Source organism: Macaca fascicularis, chromosome 7 (assembly GCF_037993035.2).
Source record: "Macaca fascicularis isolate 582-1 chromosome 7, T2T-MFA8v1.1".
Classification (NCBI taxonomy): Eukaryota; Metazoa; Chordata; class Mammalia; order Primates; family Cercopithecidae; genus Macaca; species Macaca fascicularis.
In genome coordinates this window covers 84,856,933-84,870,014 of record NC_088381.1, presented here as the reverse complement: position 1 = coordinate 84,870,014, position 13,082 = coordinate 84,856,933, and the positions used below count along the sequence as shown (strand labels likewise).

At 38.2% G+C, this 13,082-nt stretch overlaps 1 protein-coding gene across 8 annotated transcripts in view; it reads right to left on the bottom strand.

Annotated features, from left to right (window-relative positions):
- The window catches only part of LOC107130176 (golgin subfamily A member 8C-like), a 53,356-nt gene that overhangs the window by 24,590 nt on the left and 15,684 nt on the right, over positions 1-13,082 (bottom strand). For all 8 annotated transcript variants that reach the window (XM_073996832.1, XM_073996838.1, XM_073996839.1 and 5 more), the window contains exon 5: positions 2,003-2,051. The gene's annotated coding sequence lies outside the window, so the exon portion shown is untranslated. The remainder of the gene's footprint in view (positions 1-2,002; positions 2,052-13,082) is intronic.

Genomic DNA, 13,082 nt, shown 5'->3' with positions numbered 1-13,082 from the left:
TTTTAAATAAATATTAGATTCCACAAGTAACTATTTTCTCACAATTCTAATAATTGAAGTCTGTGTTCTGTATCTGATAATTCCAAAACCTATAGTCTGTCTTTGGGATTATTCATTGTTTCTGACAATTCTCAAATATGTTGAGTTAACTACCTGAATGTTGTGATTTCACTGAATTCATAGTTGCCTGCTTTTAATCATTGGGAATCCTACAGGCTTAAGTTAGAGATGCTTTCCCACAAAAAGTATCTGTGTCTGCTTCTGATGAGTGCTGTGGAGACAACTAACATGAGACTACTTTACCGCCATGTGTAATCCTGACATTCTCTTGGATTCTCTTGGAGAATCTCAGGGTTACACAAGGTTCACAAATTTGGCTCCCCGACCTTGCTCATTTATATACAGACTAGACTGCTTAGTATAGGTGGTGACTCCCTTTCTCCTACCCTGGAAAAAACAAAACAGATCTCTCATCTGAATGTGATCATAGCCTAGGAAATTCTGAAGGTGAATAACTGGAGGCTGTGGGCAGCAGCGAAAGACAAGTGTCTTTTCTGACCATAGAAATAGGTCAGAAGCTGCCCTAAAGGCTGTGTGCTCCAGGATTTCACTATTTAGCTCAACTACCAGTCCCTCCATAAGAATGAACGGAAGCTTCTTAGAGCACCATGTTGCCTTTGAATCACAAATTTTTGCTAAAAGTCAGGGTCATGCTAAAAAAAAAAAAAACCTACAGCTTTGGAAGGCTTTCTCAGTAATGTCCTAGAATTAAGGTTACAGCCTGCATTCCGTGTTAACTGAACAGAAAACCAGCCTGACCAACATCGTTCTGCCCCGTCTTGCTCTCAGCTCCTCTTGGTTGGGTGCTGGCAGCCAGACTGTCTGGTTTTAATCCTTGCTATGCCACCTGTGACCTTGGACAAATTACCTACCTCCAGTTACCTCATCTACAAAATGCAGACATTAGTAATACCCTCTTTTTAAGTTACTAAGAGAATTGAAAGAGTTAATAAAACGTGAAAAATAAAAAGACTTGGTAAGCATAGGCACAGAGGGAAAAAAAGGAAAAATTAATTAGTTAATTAATTTTAAAAAACACTAGTGCCTAGCACATAAATGCTCATCAGGAATTAAGTCTATAGCATGAACTCAATTTGGCAAAACTTCGAAGTACATATAACTTTTAACTTACTAGGGTATACAGACCAATAATTAATTTACAACTGCAGACATATTTGCCTACAGTAAATATAACAAAGACTAAACAAGCAGATACTAAATCATGAAGCAATTATCAGTTAGTATCTTTAATTTTCTTATACTTTTATATTTTCTATAGATCATCTTTTCAACAAGAAGAAAACAAACCAAATGAAAATGAAATGAATTCTCTCAAAAAGAACTAAGTCAAGACAGGAGGAAGGCTCACAAAGTAATATAAAATATATCTTATGGTCTCTGTAAAATTCTTAATAAAAGTAACTTCTTTGCTCCAAGCTGCACTCTGGCTTTGCCTTTGAGTCAGGTGGCATTTCTTTGCACAATGACCGATTCTATTGAGTAGGCACTGCTTCAGCCCTACAGGAAGAACAAAACTTCTCTAGAACACAGCAGCATTCCTGATTTCCACTTGAGAAGGCCTAACGAAAAGGCATATATCTCAACAGCGGCAGATCAGTGTGAAAAGGTCTGGAGTCAAGGGGAAAAAGTAAAATTGGACCATTTCCAGAATCTCACAAAAAACAACAAACCAATGTTGGCAGTGCCCAACATAAGCAAATTAGAACCTTAAATAAAGGTCACTCTTAATGTCTATCCTAGCATAGACCCAGCACCAAGCAAAATGTCATTTTACTGGTTTACTTTTTTCATTCTTGAAAGTAGGAGCTATGAAAAAAACCCACTAAAATTTCTTTAAGAGAACCTTCTACTTACAATCTAACTTACATAATCAAAACACTCTATTGAGGGTGAAAATTGAGTATTATAAGAAAATAATCACCTGTTTTGTGCGGCGTTCCATACATAACGCTCCTCCACCCAATACATACCTTAAAAAGAAAAAAGGAAACATACAAATTTATCTCAAGAATTATCCTTGCTTAAACAATTTCTACGTGCCATTACTAAGGAAGTATACACACGGTAAAGATAAGAAGAGAACTCACAAACATGAACATACTTGTTAGGGATATAGGATTATGGGTAATTTAAAAATTCTAATGGTATTACTGTCATGTAATTGCTCTGAAATTCTAGTCAATTGTTTGAAATGACTCTTAGAACAAATACAAATTTTTAAGATGTTGAAAACTAAGAACTTAGCCCTAAATATTCCAAAGAATAGGGGCAGAAGAACCCGTTTCCTTAAATGGCATTTAAGTATTCTTTACAACTGAAACTTTCTCTCCCATCCTGTGATGGCCAAGAGTTGTTCCTCTGACAATGGCACTGACCTTCCCCTATCCAAAATATGAACATCTGCATGGTATCATGGTTCAAATTGTTTTCATCCATTCTGTTGTGAGAATCAAATGGTTCAGACCATGCAGCTCCTCTCTGGGACTCCTCAAGTCCTTTCCAGGTCTGAAGACTATTTTCTGAACCAAAGACATCTTTTGGGGATGTACCAAATCTCCCATTAGAAAATGATTTAGAGCAAGATGTTTCAACCTTTTAACTCTTTCTCAAACAAAATAACTTCATTTCTCCTTTAATGTTATTTTGAATTTCAAAATACACAGATAGCATGCCTAAAATAAAATCAAGGGAATGACAGTTTTATCACACAAACTGTGGTAATTTTGAAAACACAAAAGCTAAGTCCACTCATTAGGTCTATGTGGACACCAAGTCCAACACAATCTGTTCTTTCCTCTGGGGCTCTGCCCATGCCTTTCCCTTGCCTGAGATTCCTTCGGCTTCCTACCCTTCCAAAGGTTGTATTTCCCCCCAGAAGACTTGCCAAGACCACTCTAGCCTGCACATCTTCCATTCCAGCTAACCAAAGGCACACTTGTGTTAACTAAACCAAATTATTTTGCAGAGAAGGCATCTAAAAACTTCTACTGTAGACCATTCACCTTAATAATTGTTATCGTGACTTTATTCAATAATAAAATGAGGGAAAGAAGTCCTCTTCACTCCCTTATCCTGGAGAATCCAAGCAAGTGTCTTTCCCACTTGTTTTGCTCAAACCCTGGGACCTTTCAAAGTAAAAGTTTAATGGAAGGAAAGAAAATCTAAAAGATAAATTCTCCAAAAAATTAAACTTGGGTGAAGAATCATGGGATTAAAAATTTTTATTCTTTGTGTATTTGGTTTCTGAAACATAGAAATCTATCTCTCATTCCTTAAATCTGCCACTGGGCTAACAGAGTATTGTATAGAATATGCACTCACTGATTTAACAGAACATCCAGGCACTCACTGAAATTTTGCTTCCACAACTGCTCAAAGTCTAGTCATTAGTTAATGAGTTAACACCACACTTGATCTTCAAATTTTGGAAATGCTGACGGTAGACAGGGACTTGTTTTAGGAAAAGAAAGTATACAATAGACATTGTTACTCATTACCCAACCACCACCACCTTTCCTTTAAAGTACCCCACTCTTCCGTTAAGGTTGCAGAGTCTCAGAAAGTGGGAAGAAATGAAGTTTTTGCATTTTCAGGTCAAAAGAAAGTACATTTGTACAACCACATAATAACTATGCAAAGATTTGTTGAAATCTAAAAAGCCAGTCACAAAATGTCACGTTTTGGATGATTCTATTTATAGGAAACGTCCAGAATAAGCAAATCTACAGAGACAGAAACTAGATCAGAGGTTGTCAGGATCAACAGTGGGGGAGACAAGTATAGGGAGTGACTGCTAATGGATACGGGGTTTCTTCTTTTTTTGCTTTTTTTCATTTATTTTTATTATTATTATACTTTAAGTTCTAGGGTACATGTGCACAACGTGCAGGTTTGTTACATATGTATACATGTGCCATGTTGGTGTGCTGCATCCATTAACTCGTCATTTACATTAGGTATATCTCCTAATGCTATCCCTCCCCACTTCCCCCTCCCCACAATAGGCCCCGGTGTGTGATGTTTCCCTTCCCGTGTCCAAATGAACTCATTGTCCAATTCCCACCTATGAGTGAGAACATGCGGTGTTCGGTTTTCTGTTCTTGTGATAGTTTGCTGAGAATGATGGTTTCCAGCTGTATCCATGTCCCTACAAAGGACACGAACTCATCCTTTTTTATGGCTGCATAGTATTCCATGGTGTATATGTGCCACATTTTCTTAATCCAGTCTCTCATTGATGGACATTTGGGTTGACTCCAAGTCTTTGCTATTGTTGCAGCAATAAACATACATGTGCATGTGTCTTTATAGCAGCATGATTTATAATCCTTTGGGTATATACCCAGTAATGGGATGGCTAGGTCAAATGGTATTTCTAGTTCTAGACACTTGCAGAATCGCCACACTGTCTTCCACAATGGTTGAACTAGTTTACAGTCCCACCAACAGTGTAAAAGTGTTTCTATTTCTCCACATCCTCTCCAGCACCTGTTGTTTCCTGACTTTTTAATGATTGCCATTCTAACTGATGTGAGATGGTATCTCATTGTGGTTTTGATTTGCATTTCTCTGATGGTGAGTGATGATGAGCATTTTTCATGTGTCTGTTGGCTGTATAAATGTCTTCTTTTGAGAAATGTCTGTTCATATCCTTTGGCCACTTTTTGATGGGGTTGTTTGTTTTTTTCTTGTAAATTTGTTTGAGTTCTTTGTAGGTTCTAGATATTAGCCCTTTGTCAGATGAGTAGATTGCAAAAATGTTCTCCCATTCTGTAGGTTGCCTGTTCACTCTGATGGTAGTTTCTTTTGCTGTGCAGAAGCTCTTTAGTTTAATTAGATCCCATTTGTCAATTTTGGCTTTTGCTGCCATTGCTTTTGGTGTTTTAGACATGAAGTCCTTGCCCATGCCTATGTCCTGAATGGTATTACCTAGGTTTTCTTCTAGCGTTTTTATGGTTTTAAGTCTAACATTTAAGTCTCTAATCCATCTTGAATTAATTTTCGTATAAGGAGTAAGGAAAGGATCCAGTTTCAGCTTTCTACTTTTGGCTAGCCAATTTTCCCAGCACCATTTATTAAACAGGGAATCCTTTCCCCATTTCTTGTTTTTGTCAGGTTTGTCAAAGATCAGATGGATGTAGATGTGTGGTATTATATCTGAGGGCTCTGTTCTGTCCCATTGGTCTATATCTCTGTTTTGGTACCAGTACCATGCTGTTTTGGTTACTGTAGCCTTGTAGTATAGTTTGAAGTCAAGTAGCGTGATGCCTCCAGCTTTGTTCTTTTGGTTTAGGATTGTCTTGGCAATGCAGGCTCTTTTTTGGTTCCATATGAACTTTAAAGCAGTTTTTTCCAATTCTGTGAAGAAAGTCATTGGTAAATTAATGGGGATGGCACTGAATCTATAAATTTCCTTGGGCAGTATGGCTATTTTCACGATATTGATTCTTCCTATCCATGAGCATGGTATGTTATTCCATTTGTTTGTGTCCTCTTTTATTTCACTGGGCAGTGGTTTGTAGTTCTCCTTGAAGAGGTCCTTCACATCCCTTGTAAGTTGGATTCCTAGGTATTTGATTCTCTTTGAAGCAATGGTGAATGGGAGTTCTTTCATGATTTATCTCTGTTTGTCTGTTATTGGTGTATAAGAATGCTTGTGATTTTTGCACCTTGATTTTGTATCCTGAGACTTTGCTGAAGTTGCTTATCAGTTTAAGGAGATTTTGGGCTGAGATGATGGGGTTTTCTAAATATACAATCATGTCATCTGCAAACAGGGACAATTTGACTTCTTCTTTTCCTAATTGATTACCCTTTATTTATTTCTCTTGCCTGACTGCCCTAGCCAGAACTTCCAACACTATGTTGAATAGGAGTGGTGAGAGAGGGCATCCCTGTCTTGTGCCAGTTTTCAAAGGGAAAGCTTCCAGTTTTTGCCCATTCAGTATGATATTGGCTGTGGGTTTGTCATAAATAGCTCTTATTATTTTGAGATACGTTCCATCAATACCGAATTTATTGAGCGTTTTTAGCATGAAGGGCTGTTGAATTTTGTCAAAGGCCTTTTCTGCATCTATGGAGATAATCGTGTGGTTTTTGTCTTTGGTTCTGTTTATATGCTGGATTACGTTTATTGATTTGCATATGTTGAACCAGCCTTGCATCCCAGGGATGAAGCCCACTTGATCATGGTGGATAAGCTTTTTGATGTGCTGCTGGATTCGGTGTGCCAGTATTTTATTGAGGATTTTTGCATCGATGTTCATCAGGGATATTGGTCTAAAATTCTCTTTTTTTGTTGTGTCTCTACCAGGCTTCGGTATCAGGATGATGTTGGTCTTATAAAATGAGTTAGGGAGGATTCTCTCTTTTTCTATTGATTGGAATAGTTTCAGAAGGAATGGTACCAGCTCCTCCTTGTACCTCTGGTAGAACTTGGCTGTGAATCCGTCTGGTCCTGGACTTTTTTTGGTTGGTAGGCTATTAATTTGTGCCTCAATTTCAGAGCCTACTATTGGTCTATTCAACTTCTTCCTGGTTTAGTCTTGGAAGAGTGTATGTCCAGGAATATATCCATTTCTTCTAGGTTTTCTAGTTTATTTGCATAGAGGTGTTTATAGTATTCTCTGATGGTAGTTTGTATTTCTGCGGGGTCGGGGGTGATATCCCCTTTATCATTTTTTATTGCATCTATTTGATTCTTCTCTCTTTTCTTTTTTATTAGTCTTACTAGTGGTCTATCAATTTTGTTGATCTTTTCAACAAACCAGCTCCTGGATTCATTGATTTTTTGAAGGGTTTTTTGGTGTCTCTATCTCCTTCAGTTCTGCTCTGACCTTAGTTATTTCTTGCCGTCTACTACCTTTTGAATGTGTTTGCTCTTGCTTCTCTAGTTCGTTGAATTGTGATGTTAGGGTGCCAATTTTAGAACTTTCGTGCTTTCTCTTGTGGGCATTTAGTGCTATAAATTTCCCTCTACACACTGCTGTAAATGTGTCCCAGAGATTCTGGTATGTTGTATCTTTGTTCTCATTGGTTTCAAAGAAAATCTTTATTTCTGCCTTCATTTCGTTATGTACCCAGTAGTTATTTGGGAGCAGGTTGTTCAGTCTCCATGTAGTTGAGTGGTTTTGATTGAGTTTCTTAGTCCTGACTTCTAGTTTGATGGCACTGTGGTCTGAGAGAGTTTGTTATAATCTCTGTTCTTTTACATTTGCTGAGGAGTGCTTTACTTCCAACTATGTGGTCAATTTTGAAGTAAGTGTGATGTGGTGCTGAGAAGAATGTATATTCTGTTGATTTGGGGTGGAGAGTTCTGTAGATGTCTATTAGGTGTGTTTGTTGCAGAGTTGAGTTCAATTCCTGGATATCCTTGTTGACTCTCTGTCTCGTTGATCTGTCTAATGTTGACAGCGGGGTGTTAAAGTTTCCCATTATTATTGTATGGGAGTCTAAGTCTCTTTGTAAGTCTCTAAGGACTTGCTTTATGAATCTGGGTACTGCTGTATTGGGTGCATATATATTTAGGATAGTTCGCTCTTCTTGTTGAATTCATCTCTTTACCATTATGTAATGGCCTTCTTTGTCTCTTTTGATCTTTGTTGGTTTAAAGTCTGTTTTATCAGAGACTAGGATTGCAACCCCTGCCTTTTTTTGTTTTCCATTTGCTTGGTAGATCTTCCTCCATCCCTTTATTTTGAGCCTATGTGTGTCTCTGCATGTGAGATCGGTCTCCTGAATACAGCAAATTGATGGGTCTTGACTCTATCCAATTTGCCAGTCTGTGTCTTTTAATTGTACCATTTAGTCTATTTACATTTAAGGTTAATATTGTTATGTGTGAACTTGATCCTATCATTATGATATTAACTGGTTATTTTGCTTGTTAGTTGATGCAGTTTCTTCCTAGCATGGATGGTCTTTACATTTTGGCATGTTTTTGCAATGGCTGGTACCGGTTATTCCTTTCTATGTTTACTGCTTCCACCAGGATCTCTTGTAGGGCAGGCCTGGTGGTGACAAAATCTCTAAGCATTTGCTTTTCTGTAAAGGATTTTATTTCTCCTTCACTTATGAAACTTAATTTGGCCGGATATGAAATTCTGGGTTTAAAATTCTTTTCTTTAAGAATGTTGAATATTGGCCCCCACTCTCTTCTGGCTTGGAGAGTTTCTGCCGAGAGACCTCATGTTAGTCTGATGGGCTTCCCTTTGTGGGTAATCCGACCTTTCTCTCTGGTTGCCCTTAACATTTTTTCCTTCAGTTCAACTTTGGTGAATCTGACAATTATGTGTCTTGGAGTTGCTCTTCTCGAGGAGTATCTTTGTGGTGTTCTCTGTATTTCCTGAGTTTGAATGTTGGCCTGCCTTGCTAGGTTGGGGAAGTTCTCCTGGATGATATCCTGCAGAGTGTTTTCCAACTTGGTTCCATTCTCCCCATCACTTTCAGGCACACCAATCAGACATTGATTTAGTCTTTTCATATAATCCCATCTTTCTTGGAGGCTTTATTCATTTCTTTTTACTCTTTTTTCTCTAAACCTCTCTTCTCGCTTCATTTCATTCATTTGATCTTCAATCACTGATACTCTTTCTTCCAGTTGATCGAGTCGGTTACTGAAGCTTGTGCATTTGTCACGTATTTCTCGTGTCATGGTTTTCATCTCTATCAGTTCGTTTATGGATTTGTCTGCATTGGTTATTCTAGTTATCCATTCTTCCATTCTTTTTTCAAGGTTTTTAGTTTCTTTGTGCTGGGTACATAGTTCCTCCTTTAGCTCTGAGAAGTTTGATCAACTGAAGACTTCTTCTCTCAACTTGTCAAAGTCCTTCTCGGTCCAGCATTGTTCCATTGCTGGCGATGAGCTGCATTCCTTTGGAGGGGGAGATGCGCTCTGATTTTTTGAATTTCCAGTTTTTCTGCACTCCTTTTTCTCAACTTTGTGGTTTTATCTGCCTTTGATCTTTGATGATGGTGACGTACTGATGGGATTTTGGTGTGGGTGTCCTTTCTGTTTGTTAATTTTCCTTCTAACAATCAGGACCCTCAGCTGCAGGTCTGTTGGAGTTTGTGTGAGGTCCACTCCAGACACTGTTTGCCTGGGTATCAGCAGCAGAGGCTGCAGAAGATAGAATATTGCTGAACAGCAAGTGTTGCTGTCTGATTCTTGCTCTGGAAGCTTCGTCTCAGAGGTGTACCCAGCCGTGTGAAGTGTGAGGTGTTAGTCTGCACCTAGTGGGGGATGTCTCCCAGTTAGGCTACTCAGGGATCAAGGACCCACTTGAGCAAGCAGTCTGTCCATTCTTAGATCTCAACCTCCATGCTGGGAGAACTACTGCTCTCTTCAAAGCTGTCAGACAGGGACATTTTGGTATGGGATTTCTTTTTGGGGAGGTGAAAATGTTCTGAAATTAGTTAGTGGTAATGGTTGCATAATTCTGAATATACTAAAAACCACTAAACTGTACACTTGAAGGCTGAGGCTTATCATATAAAAACTGTATCACAATAAAGCTGTCAGTTTAAAAAATGTTAGCCTATGTCAAGAAATAAAGAAATAGGATCATAGCTAGAAGATATGGGATATAAAACACATGGAACAATACTGCTCAATAATCTATCTAGAATCACACAATGCTTAAGCTTTACCCTGACTAAAATTGCAAGCTTTGTGTCTTATTGGTATTTCACATTTTTTACTTCTTCCTAAGTCAGCCAATAATTCTTCCTCCTCACTTAATAGTTGACTACAAAGACCAAGCCATTTTGATTCTGCCACCAATAAGCCTTCAAATTTCATTCCTCTTTCCATTTCTATGACTACCAAGCCATTGTAGGTTCTCCTCACTTCACTCTAAGACAACAGCGTGACCCTCAACTACTATCACACTTTTCTAGGCTCTGTGAGGACAATGTGTCTCATATCCTCTTCTGCTGTCACCAGATTTATTCCAAAATGGTATATTTACTGCTACTCCCTTGTTTCTCAACCAGATACATAGAAAGATAAATATCCAGGGGTACTAGTTTATTACCAGAAAAAAGAAAGATATGTCACCAATCCACAGAACTGTTTGAGCACAAGATATTACGTCAGCACTATTTCCTACAAATCTTCTACATGAATCCTACCCTCCTTGTGTTATGGCTCAAACTGGTCTCGTACACTCTGAATCCCTCATTCTCTTTCCTAGATACCTGATTGTGTTTACCTTTCACCTACGTAAATAATTTTCCTTCAGCCTCCACGAGCTGACCAAACCCAACTCAAATTTCACTGCCCAGCTGGGATCCCACCTACTTCATGAAGAACAACCCTTTGCAGCTTTAAACCTCAGACAAATTAAGTCCATGCTTAGCTTTTCTTTTTCTTTCTTTTTAGATGGAGTTTATCTTTGTCACCCAGGCCGGAGTGCAGTGGCGCAATCTCGACTCGCTGCAACCTCTGCCTCCCGAGTTCAAGCAATTCTCCTGTCCCAGCCTCCCGAGTAGCTGGGATTACAGGTACGCACCACCACATCTGGCTAATTTTTTGTATTTTTGGTGGAGATGGGGTTTTACCATCTTGGCCAGGCTGGTCTTGAACTCCTGACCCGAAGTGCTGGGATTACAGGTGTGAACCACCGTGCCTGGCCCATGGTTAGCATTTGATAATCAATGGAGTACTCAGAGTACTTAGTACTTTTAATCTCCTCTTATATAGCTGGCATTTGGTATCATGAAAAACACTTTACTAGGAATCAGAAGATTTATTTGGGTAGGTCACAAGCTGACTTATTATTCAAATTATTCATCCAAATAATAAGGACCATAACACACTGTGGCAAAAAACAATCAATGAAGAAACCATGGAACAGATTTTAAAACTAAAAATGGCATGATTCATAACTTCATGCATTTGTCTCGCTTCCAGGTGGTATACTAAGATCGCAAACTTACATTCTTGGGATTCTTACAACAAAAAGTTGAAAAGCTATGCTGATCCATTTTATAATCACAGTTTTAAATGTTTTCATACATTTATCCTGAATTTACAGATTTTTGTCCAAATATTTTCCTTGATCTTTTTTTTCTCTCAAATAAGATTCTGAACAAAAAATAACCTGTCTTCCTTTTCCCATGCTTATGGGAATACTGAGTCAACATACACAATTTTATAAACCACCACATAAACTGAAGCACAATACTTATGTCTTTTCTCCCCAGTCAGTAAGGGCTTCATTAAAAAGACATTTTGACATTCACCTATGAAAAACAAAAGAACTATGGCCTGGTAACAAGTAAAAGGCTGGTGTGGTGAGCAAGAGACACAAAGGTTAAACGTTTAGTATTTTTCAGCCTTGTGTTTATTTTGTATACGTAAGTATTTGGTTGGGTTACCCAACATTCAACTTCCAAAACTGACCATGAGGTTTTACATCAAGAGAAGTACTTTTTATAGCAATTTTACTGCCTAAACCAAAACAGTCTAGAGAAGCTCTAAAGGTAACAAAATAAAACAGTACACAATTCTAAACAACTCTGCTTCACACCCAACCTGGGACTGCGACTCACCGTAATAGTATATTTGTGATCAACTTTGTAACAACCTGTCAAAAGGAGACCTGCAACATCTGCCCACTAAAAGGTCACTTCAGCATTTTCTCCTCTGCGGAAGAAAACACATGGGAATCACTCAGAACTCTGGATTTCCAACAGAGCAGCATTTCCCAGAGAGTAAGCCAGAGGACACCATCCTCTGAGATGCTGTCAGGAACATTATTAAACAAATTTGGGAAAAATAGAAAATAGCATTAAGGTTCCAAGAAGTCCTTTGGTAAAAGACATTTTGAACCTGGCTTCCCCCAAACCTTGAAATCCCCACAAAACAAATATACATTAACATACCACTATATTGGCACTCACAGAACATTTTGGGAGATATGGCAAAGATTAGGCTGCAGGTGTCAGGTAAGTGAACTCTTTAAAAACAATATTGAGAAAAATAGAAATTTAAAAATTAAAAGAAAAACAGAAAAGCAAAAGAGAAGTAAATAAATAAAAAAATTTTAACAAACAATATTGGGTCGGGTAAAGTTGCTGAGACCCATAATCCTAATACATTGTGAGTCTGAGCGGGATGGATCGCTTTAGCCCAGGAATTCGAGACCAACATGGGCAACATGGTAAAACCCTGTCTCTATCAAAAATACAAAAATTAGCTGGGCATGGTGGCATATGCCTGTGGTCCCAGCTACTCAGGAGGAGGAGGTGGGAGGATGGCTTGGGCCTGGGAGGCAGAGGTTCCAGTGACCTGTGATTGTACCACTCACTTCAGCCTGGGCAACACAGCAAGACTCTGCCTCAATGAATGAATGAATGAATGAATGAATAAAACAATATTACTTTACTGTGTGGTAGAACTCAAAATGAACTCAGCACATCCATATGTAATACTAAGGGTTTAAAAAAAGGAAAAAACACTTTTTGTCTCTCTGAGCTTTTACAGATGGATATAATGTCCAGATAACTATTCTGTAGCATCAACATCACAGTTAATACATATTCTGATTACACAGAAATGATTCTTGATGTTAGCCCCCAAAACACATATATAAGCATGTAAAGCAAATACAACTAAAAATAACTGTGGGAACAAAGCTCTTCTGGAGAAAGTTCTGAAGTCTGAAATAGTCACTCATATTTTTACCATAAATGCAACTATTACTATCTCAACCATAGAAATCATCAAAAAGTAAGGGCTGGATATATTTAGATTTTAATCACCATAATGTAGATTATGTCACATAATAGAATTAGTCAACTGAGTGTTTCAAAATCCTCAAGTTACTTTAAATTGCTCATACTCTGAGGGTCTACAGAACATTTCACAACTAACCTAGCAAACTGCGATCTTTTCCCCACTTCTGTAAGACTTCCAACCACAAAAAAAGAAGCAATACAAACTTCAGTAAAACTGCAAGACAATTACCATTGGATTCTACTAAACTGCAATTATCACC